This window comes from Equus przewalskii, chromosome 9, assembly GCF_037783145.1.
Source record: "Equus przewalskii isolate Varuska chromosome 9, EquPr2, whole genome shotgun sequence".
NCBI lineage: Eukaryota > Metazoa > Chordata > Mammalia > Perissodactyla > Equidae > Equus > Equus przewalskii.
Genome location: NC_091839.1, coordinates 56,124,957 through 56,133,485, shown reverse-complemented (window position 1 = coordinate 56,133,485; position 8,529 = coordinate 56,124,957).

Sequence of the window (8,529 nt, the reverse complement as noted above, 5' to 3'; positions counted from 1 at the left end):
TTGCACACAATTCTATGAATTTTGACAAATGCACTTAGTCATGTAACTACCACCAAAATCATGATATAGACTATTCCCATTATCCCCAAAAATCCTCTTATGTCCCTTTTACACACATTATTTAATCCTCCTAACTACTTTGGTAGGTAGTCACATTTATTATTCCCACTTTTTGGCAAAGAAAAACTGAGGCTGAGAGCAGCTGAGTAATTTATTCAGAGTTGCATAGTTATTAAGTGGCAGAGCTTGGATTCCAGCCAAGGTCTTCCTGACTCTAAATCTCGCGATTTAAATACTCTGCCATGCCATTATGATTTTGTTGCGTTCTGTTTGTTCCGCATTGTATTTCCCATTTTGTTACACAATGCAATGGCCATAAAGCTGTGACAACAAGAGGAAATTAAAATGAAACTTTCGCAAGTACTAAGTATAAGATAAACAAATTACAAGACAAGTTTTATGTCAAATCAGAGGCCTACACTTTACTACACAACATTCAAAGCAAGTAAATTTTTAGTTCACTGATATGGTAGTAATGTTTCATGAGTTGTGAGTTTTAACTTCACTTCACAGCTGAGGACTCCATTAGTCACTTGAATCTAGAAATACCCTAGGATAAAATTTGAGAGTTGGTGGCTGCCTGACATGTCAAACCCAGATGGTTCCTGTCCTCAAGTAACGTTCCTTCCTTCTCATCCAGTTTCACAGAGAAAGAGACGATCTGCATTATGGTTGTATTTAGGGTTCTGACATCATGGTAACCAGGGCTAGACCCTGGCTCTGCTCAGGTCTCTCTGATTTCCAAAAACACCTCTACCAACGGTTGCAGAACTGAGAAAGCAGTGGAAGCCAGAGGGTCAGCCTTACAGAGCCACCTTTATCATACCCTTGCAGGAAGGCAGCCTCAAGCTGTAGGAAACCACTAATTAATTAGTTAATAGCTAAAATCTAGTCTCTTTTAGAAATACATGTTAACAACCCTTAAAACATGTATTTTATCAAGGAAGCTTTTCACATGAGGAGTGGGCAAACATTTTCTTTGCACAATCTATGGCCAAATATTTGCTCTGAGCTAACTGTATTTCCATATTCAACACATATCTTTGTACCTAGATGTTTGCTTATACTCACAAAATTTAGTTGTATCTACATTCAGTCAAACCTCTATGGTGCCTGGTGATGCTATTATTACAAACTCATTGCCACTAACCAACTTTGAGTCCTAGGAGATACATGCTAAAAGTTCTCCCCTTTATTGCTGTATTATTAATAATCACTCTTGAGCAAACTTAAGAATGCCTAGAGAGAGTGGTTCATGGGTTAAGTATAGACAGTCCTCACTACATAAAGCAAGCCTGTGTACCTAGTTTAGGATTTCTCAATATGGAGACTTAATGGATTAGAATGATCCTATGCCATGTATATTTCAGTACATTTAATGCCTGTAAAGTTATTCTTCAAGGATAAAACTTAACACAACCAAGAGTTATCTAAAGCCAATTATGGGGAATAAAGAGATAATCCAAATAGTTATTTTTTATCTGGGGCGGGGGGGATTAGCTGTATTTCTAAAGTAATGTGAATTGCTTTTCTTGTGTTTCTTTAACTGGCTTTAAAGGCAATTGCAAAAAGTTTGTTGATGCTTTGAGTAATTACATTATTGTTCAACAAGTGTGTAGCCTTCTGGAGTTTCAGCTTTGAAGAAGGACAAGATATTTTACATTCTATTATGTTTGTTTTAAAAAGCCACCCAGGGGCCGGCCCCCTGGCCTCGTGGTTAAGTTCGAGAGCTCTGCTTCAGCTGCCCAGGGTTTCACTGGTTTGGATCCTGGGCACGGACATGGCACCATTCATCAAGCATTGCTGAGGCAGCATCCCACATGCCACAACTAGAAGGACCTAAGCTAGAATATACAACTACGTACTGGGGGGCTTTGGGGAGAAGAAGACGAAGAAGGAAAAAAAGAAGATTGGCAACAGATGTTAGCTCAGGGGCCAATCTTTAAAAAGTCAGCTGGGGCTGGCCCTGTGACATGGTTAAGTTCTCACGTTCTGCTTCTCGGTGGCCCGGGGTTCACCGGTTTGGATCCCAGGTGCAGACATGGCACTGCTTGGCAAGCCATGCTGTGGTAGGCATCCCACGTATAAAGTAGAGGAAGATGGGCATGGATGTTAGCTCAGGGCCAGTCTTCCTCAGCAAAAAGAGGAGGATTGGCAGTAGTCAGCTCAGGACTAATCTTCCTTAAAAAAAAAAAAGTCACCTAAGGGGCTGGCCCCCTGGCCAAGTGGTTAAGTTCGTGCACTCCACTTCAGCAGCCCAGGGTTTTGCCAGTTTGGAACCTGGGCGGGGACATGGCACCACTTGTCAGGCCATGCTGAGGTGGTGTCACACATACCACAACCAGAAGGACCTATAACTAGAACATACAACTACGTACTGGGGGACTTTGGCGAGAAGAAGAAGAAAAAAAGAAGTTGTCATACTAATTAAATAAAAAGTTATTTAAAAAAAATAAAAAATAAAAAGTCACCCAATTTATAGTTATTCCTTAAGTTAATTGTCTTAATTCAAGTAATTCATTTTAGTTACAAAGAGAATTTATTGGTAAGTGGGAGTTAGCACTGGAATTTTTTTTGAAGGAAGATTAGCCCTGAGCTAACATCTGCTGCCAACCCTCCTCTTTTTGCTGAGGAAGACTGGCCCTGAGCTAACATCCGTGCCCATCTTCCTCTACTTTATATGTGGGACACCACCACAGCATGGCTTGCTAAGCAGTACCATGTCTGCACCTGGGATCGGAACCAGCAAATCCCGGGCCACCGAAGCAGAATGTGTGCACTTAACCACTGTGCCACCAGGCTGGCCCTTTTTAAATTTTTATTCTTGGTGAGGAGGATTGGCCCTGAGCTGACATCTGCTGTCAATCTTCCTCTTTTTTTTTTCTCCCCAAAGCCCCAGTACATATTTGTATATCCTAGTTGTACATCCTTCTAGTTCTTCTATGTGGGACACCACCTCAGCCCGGCTTGAAGAGAGGTGCCAGGTCCTCACCTAGGATTCAAATCGGCAAACCCTGGGTTGCCAAAGAGGAGCATTCAAACTTAATCACTACGCCACAGGGCCAGTACCTGGAACTTTTAAAATAAACACATCATTCATTCAGTTCAATCAGGGGCACTGCTAAGTGCCATGTGGGACCCAAAACATCCTTTAGGAGCTTATTATCTAGTTTACCACATAAGACTAACACATGAGAACAAAATAAAGAAGTTGCTGCTTTAACACGAGTTTTAAAAATCATTATTTTATCATTAGCTTTGTATGCTAATCTAATGCATACAAATTAATAAATTTTATTTTTGTCTCATTCCTTGGCTGCATGTTAGTCCACTATTACTCTTCCTCTCTTCCTAGCTTGGCCTAAATAACCAATCAGGACAACACCCACACCTGATTTACTGAAACGTTTAAATTGCTTGGATGAAGTCCCATCCTGAAACTAAGATATGCCAGATCTACATACCACACAGGTTAAGCATTGCTCATCCATAGTAAATTGAGAACCTTATTAATTCTTCTAGACAAGTGAGTACTTTACAAGAGAAGACATAATTATACGAAGAAATGAAAATAATATTTCTCTCATTTGCTATGCTTAATAACTTCTATGAAATATATATTGCTGGATTTTTAAATTTATATTTGCTCTGTTATGAAAAAGGATTTGAGATAGGTGAGTAAAATATAGATAATACACAAGCAACAGGCTGAGTAGGTTGGTTTCACTACTCAAAAACATAGAATATAATTTCATACACTGTAGTGATAGCATAATAAAAGTAGCTTAAATGGGTAAGCAACCAGATGCAAACACTACTTAACTTGCTAGTTGTGGATAATTTATGCATGGGACAATCTAGCCCATTAGTTACTATATTTGGTTTCCAGAGCAATCCATGTCAATGTGGGCTAATTGTCCTGACTAAATGGATCAGTCAATTCAATGCAAAAGTTGGTATAATTCATTTTCCTCTCACAGAATTGATATTGGCTATGATGTACCCATTACCTAAATTATGGAATTCTACATTCAAGCCCATAGTATCAGATTTCAAACAGATCGTCAACGTAGAATTAAAGGAGGTCATGTAGCAGACATGGCTAGCTGTCCACCCCAGTATGCATTATCCTTCTTCAAAACATTACCCTGATTATATTTGAGGTAAGAAATGTATTAATCTAAAAATACTCGATTTCCCAGAGTCTCTTCCAGCTGGGGGCAGCCATTCGACACCATTTTGGCCCGTGAGATATGGGTGGATGTCCCCGGGGAGGATTTGTCTTCTTAAATAAAATAGTAAACCTTTGAGAAGAAAAAGTCCTTGGCCGCCATCCTTTCCATCTTCTTTTCTTCTTCCTCCTGGACATGGATGTTGTGCCAAAGATGTCAAACCCATCTTGTGGCCCAAAGGATAGTGGGGCAGGAAGATAGAAGCATCCTGGACAATGATGCCATCATGGAGCCACTACCCCAGCCCTAGAGACCTACCTCTAGACTTCTTCTAAGGTGAAAAATCATGCACCTCTACTTCGGTTGAGTTTTTTGCCATCTACAGTCAAATTACAGACTATAAAAGTGCCCAAAATGGGTGCCCAAAAAATGATATCTATTATACGTGAAATCCGGCAAATAGGAAAGCTTTAATTGATTAATAAGTTAACATGAAAACAGGTGAGTGAATCATCTTATTTATTCTTTTTTTTTTTTTGCAATGGATCCCTTAGACAGTCTGGTGAAGTCTATGGAGGCTCCAAGAATCTGAAATGTCAACTGCAACATAAGTTGCATATATCTGTGTTTGTATTGGTGCCGAGTTACGAGAATTGCTAATACTACTCCAGTTTGTGGCCTATATTTATCAATGAAGGAAATGCTAAATTTCGAACTAGAGGTTAGTGAAAAGAAAGATGTAAATGTTTTCCCATCCACATTCTTCAAACCCCTCAGTTCGAGCCATGGACCCCTTAGTTAAGAGCCCCTGGCGTAAAAGCCCCTTCCTTGTCCACCTGTTGTATCCTGATCATCCTCTAAGATTTCTTTTATACATTGCTGCTAGTTGTTCTTGAAGCCAGGTTCCCATGGCAGTTGGACATAATCCTATTACAGCCTATCAGGGACTGTGGTAGTCATTTGTTTACTTATCTGTTCTCTGCCACACTGGAATGTGAGTTCCTTGAGGGAAGAAATTATTTCTGACGCATCTTAGTATCCTGAGTACCTCGCACAGCCTTGCACATAAAAGCCTATTAAATAAACACACTGTTCTGGGAGAACACTAATCATTTTATAAATTGCTAGGAAAGGGCAGAGAGAGGGAAGCAAACGATACTTCATATCTGTCTTTTAGGAATACAGAAATTTCATGTTATGGTTAGTGGTGAAAAGAATGTTAGAAAATCTGCCTAGAATAAGGGAGGGAATAAAATAAGGGCACACAAATAGTGGACCGAAGTGTGTGGCAGGCTGAACATGAAAGACTCCTGTTCAATTTTGCTCTTTGCTCGAATGACAATACAACCAAAATGAACTGTTTTTCTCTGGAGGAGTTTTGATTATGGGCCAATAAGCAGTCTTGGGTACCTGAGAGAGGTGAAGAGTCAGCTGCCTGAAGATCACTTCTTAACTTCAGTCTCTCGATGATTAGAAACAGAGGTGATTTCACTATGAAGCTACACTGTCAGGGCCCTTCACTTGCCTGGGCCCCTTCAAGTCACCTAATTTTATATCTGTAAGTTATTTGTGAGTACGTGTGCTTTCTAAATAGGACCCCTGAAATTGTACAAGCATTGAGACTCTGGTCAGAATATTAGGAAAATATTATAGAATCATGCCCAGCACACAGTCTGCTGTGTATGTGTTAACCAACTAAATAGTATATATATGATGAACTTTCTAACCTCTTGACATAAAGTGTCTTACATTTGTAGAATAAAATACAGTCACAACACCCAGCATGAACATGGTGGTTTCATCCTTCCTTTCAATCATTCTTCATTCCTTTTCTGAAATACTTTCCCCTTCTCTCTCAGCCTCTGAAATCATGCCAGTCTTTAAAGCCCAGAGTAATAAATAGATCTTAGAAACACAGTGATAGTTATAGAGTGTTTCAGTTGTAGTGTTTAGAAAAACATGAACTGTAAGCCATGGCATGTGTGTAGTAGAGATACCACAAAAGGAGAAAGAAAAAACAGAAAGGTAGGGGATGGCTATGCCATCAGATCTGGAAGGTGAATATGAAAAAGTAATGATTATAAAAACAGCTTTTCGGGGCCAGTCCAGTGGCACAGTGGTTAAGTTCCCACGTTCCACTTCAGCAGCCCGGGGTTCGCCAGTTTGGATCCTGGGTGCTGACCTATACATGACTTGGCAAGCCATGCTGTGGCAGGCATCCCACGCATATAGTAGAGGAAGATGGGCACAGATGTTAGCTCAGGGCCAGTCTTCCTCAGCAAAAAGAGGAGGATTGGCGGCAGATGTTAGCTCAGGGCTAATCTTCCTCAAAAAAAAAAAAAAGCAGCTTTTCAAAAATTCAGCAGTTATTACACAACACACTTTTTAAAAAGTAAACTGAATATCTTAATTTTTTTTTTAATTATAAGTTTTAAACCATGCTGCTTGTTTCTAAAATTCCGAGAGCCTTTAGGAATATACCATCTCTGGGATGGCAATTCTGACAATTAACGTACGTGGGCAAATTATCTGACAGAAAAGTCCCCAAGACGAGAGTTCTTAATAAAAGTCTGTATTAAATTTCAACCAGTATATTTTAAAGTAAAAAAGAGAACTCATCTAAATATTCTGCTCTGTGTAATTAAATGTGACTTTCATCTAAAATTTTGTTTAACAGAACACTGCGCCATGAAAAGATATGAAGGAAATTTAAATGCATATTATTCTGAAAGAAGCCAATCTGAAAATAGTGTATGATTTCAACTATATGACATTCTAGAAGGCAAAACTTATGGAGACATCAGTGATTGCCAGGGGTTTGGAATGAACAGGCAGAGCACAGAGGATTTTCAGGGCAGTGAAACTATTCTGTATGAAACTATAATGGTGGACACATGTTACTGTAAATTTGACAACCCCATGGAATGTATTGCACCAAAAGTGAACCATAATGTAAACTGTGGACTTTACGTGGTAATGATGTGTCAGTGTAGGTTCCCTGATTGTAACAAATGTACCATTGCAGCTCGGGATACAATAGGAAGACGTTGTGTGTGTGTGTGTGTGTGTGTGTGTGTGTGTGTGTAGACAGGGTATATGGGAACTCCCTGGACTTTCTGCTCAATTTTGCTGTGAACCTAAAACTCCTCTAAAAAAATTAATTAATTAAAAAATATATATTGCTCCCTCTTTTAAGTTTAGTGTTTGATAACTTAAAGGTATGAATTATATTTTTGGAGAAGATTCCATGGAGCTATGGGTTTTGATACACATGACATATAGTCTGTACGTAATATAATAACCATTAATAAACTATAAAATGAAATGCTTAAAACAGCGCCGTTTCAGTCATGACTTCTACTTCTTCTGAACTTTGCCATTTTTTTCCTTGACCACTGTTTTCATCCTGTCTTGCACTGTTGTTACATCTCTGTTCCTCAGTCTGGATTGTAAGCAACTCTGAGGCAGAACCGTGACTTGGATCTCTGTTTTTTCCCTACAGTCCTGAGGAGACCATTTCCAGCAGAAGAAACAGGGTGTTAGGTCAGAGACCACGGAGCCAGGCAAACGATGGGTGACCGAGTCGTAAAACTGGATTAGGCTTAGTCCAAGAAATTTGGATTTTATTCTGTAGAAAGTGAGGATTCGGCTTTTGTAAAAAATAGGGCAGAGGCATAATTAGAACCGCGCTAAAGAAGATTGCTCCGGCAGCAGACTATAAAATGGTTTGTTGCAGAGGCGAGCAGGCACAGAGTCCAACGAGGGACATGGAAACAACAGCTCCCGCTTATTGAGAGTTCACTGTGTGCCAAGCACTGTGATAAATGTTTTATGTGCATCATCCCACCTAATCTTCAGAAGGAGCCTATGAAGCAAGTGCTATCATTATCCTCATTTTACGGCGGGGAAAATGGAGAAGTGGAGGCTTGGAGAAGTTACATAAGAGCCAAGTTCTTGCGCGTCCCACCTGTTCAATTACACAGCGTTTGATTGAACGCTCTGCTGTCGCCATCTTGGAATTCTTTTTCTTAACAGAGGGCGCTCGTTTTCATTTTACACTGGCCCGTGTGAGAATTATGTAGCCAGTACTGGTTACACAGTTTTGCCTGTGGTCACACGGGTAATAAATGTCGAATGTGGGATTTGAGAGCTCATATGCTCAGCTATGCCAGGCTGCACTCGTTTATGATCCAAGAACGAACAGAACGTGGAGAGAGAATGGATTTGAAGATTTTATCAGTTAGTACTGACAAGGTTTAGATAGTGGGTTTTGGGGTGTTTTTTTTCAAATTAAAAT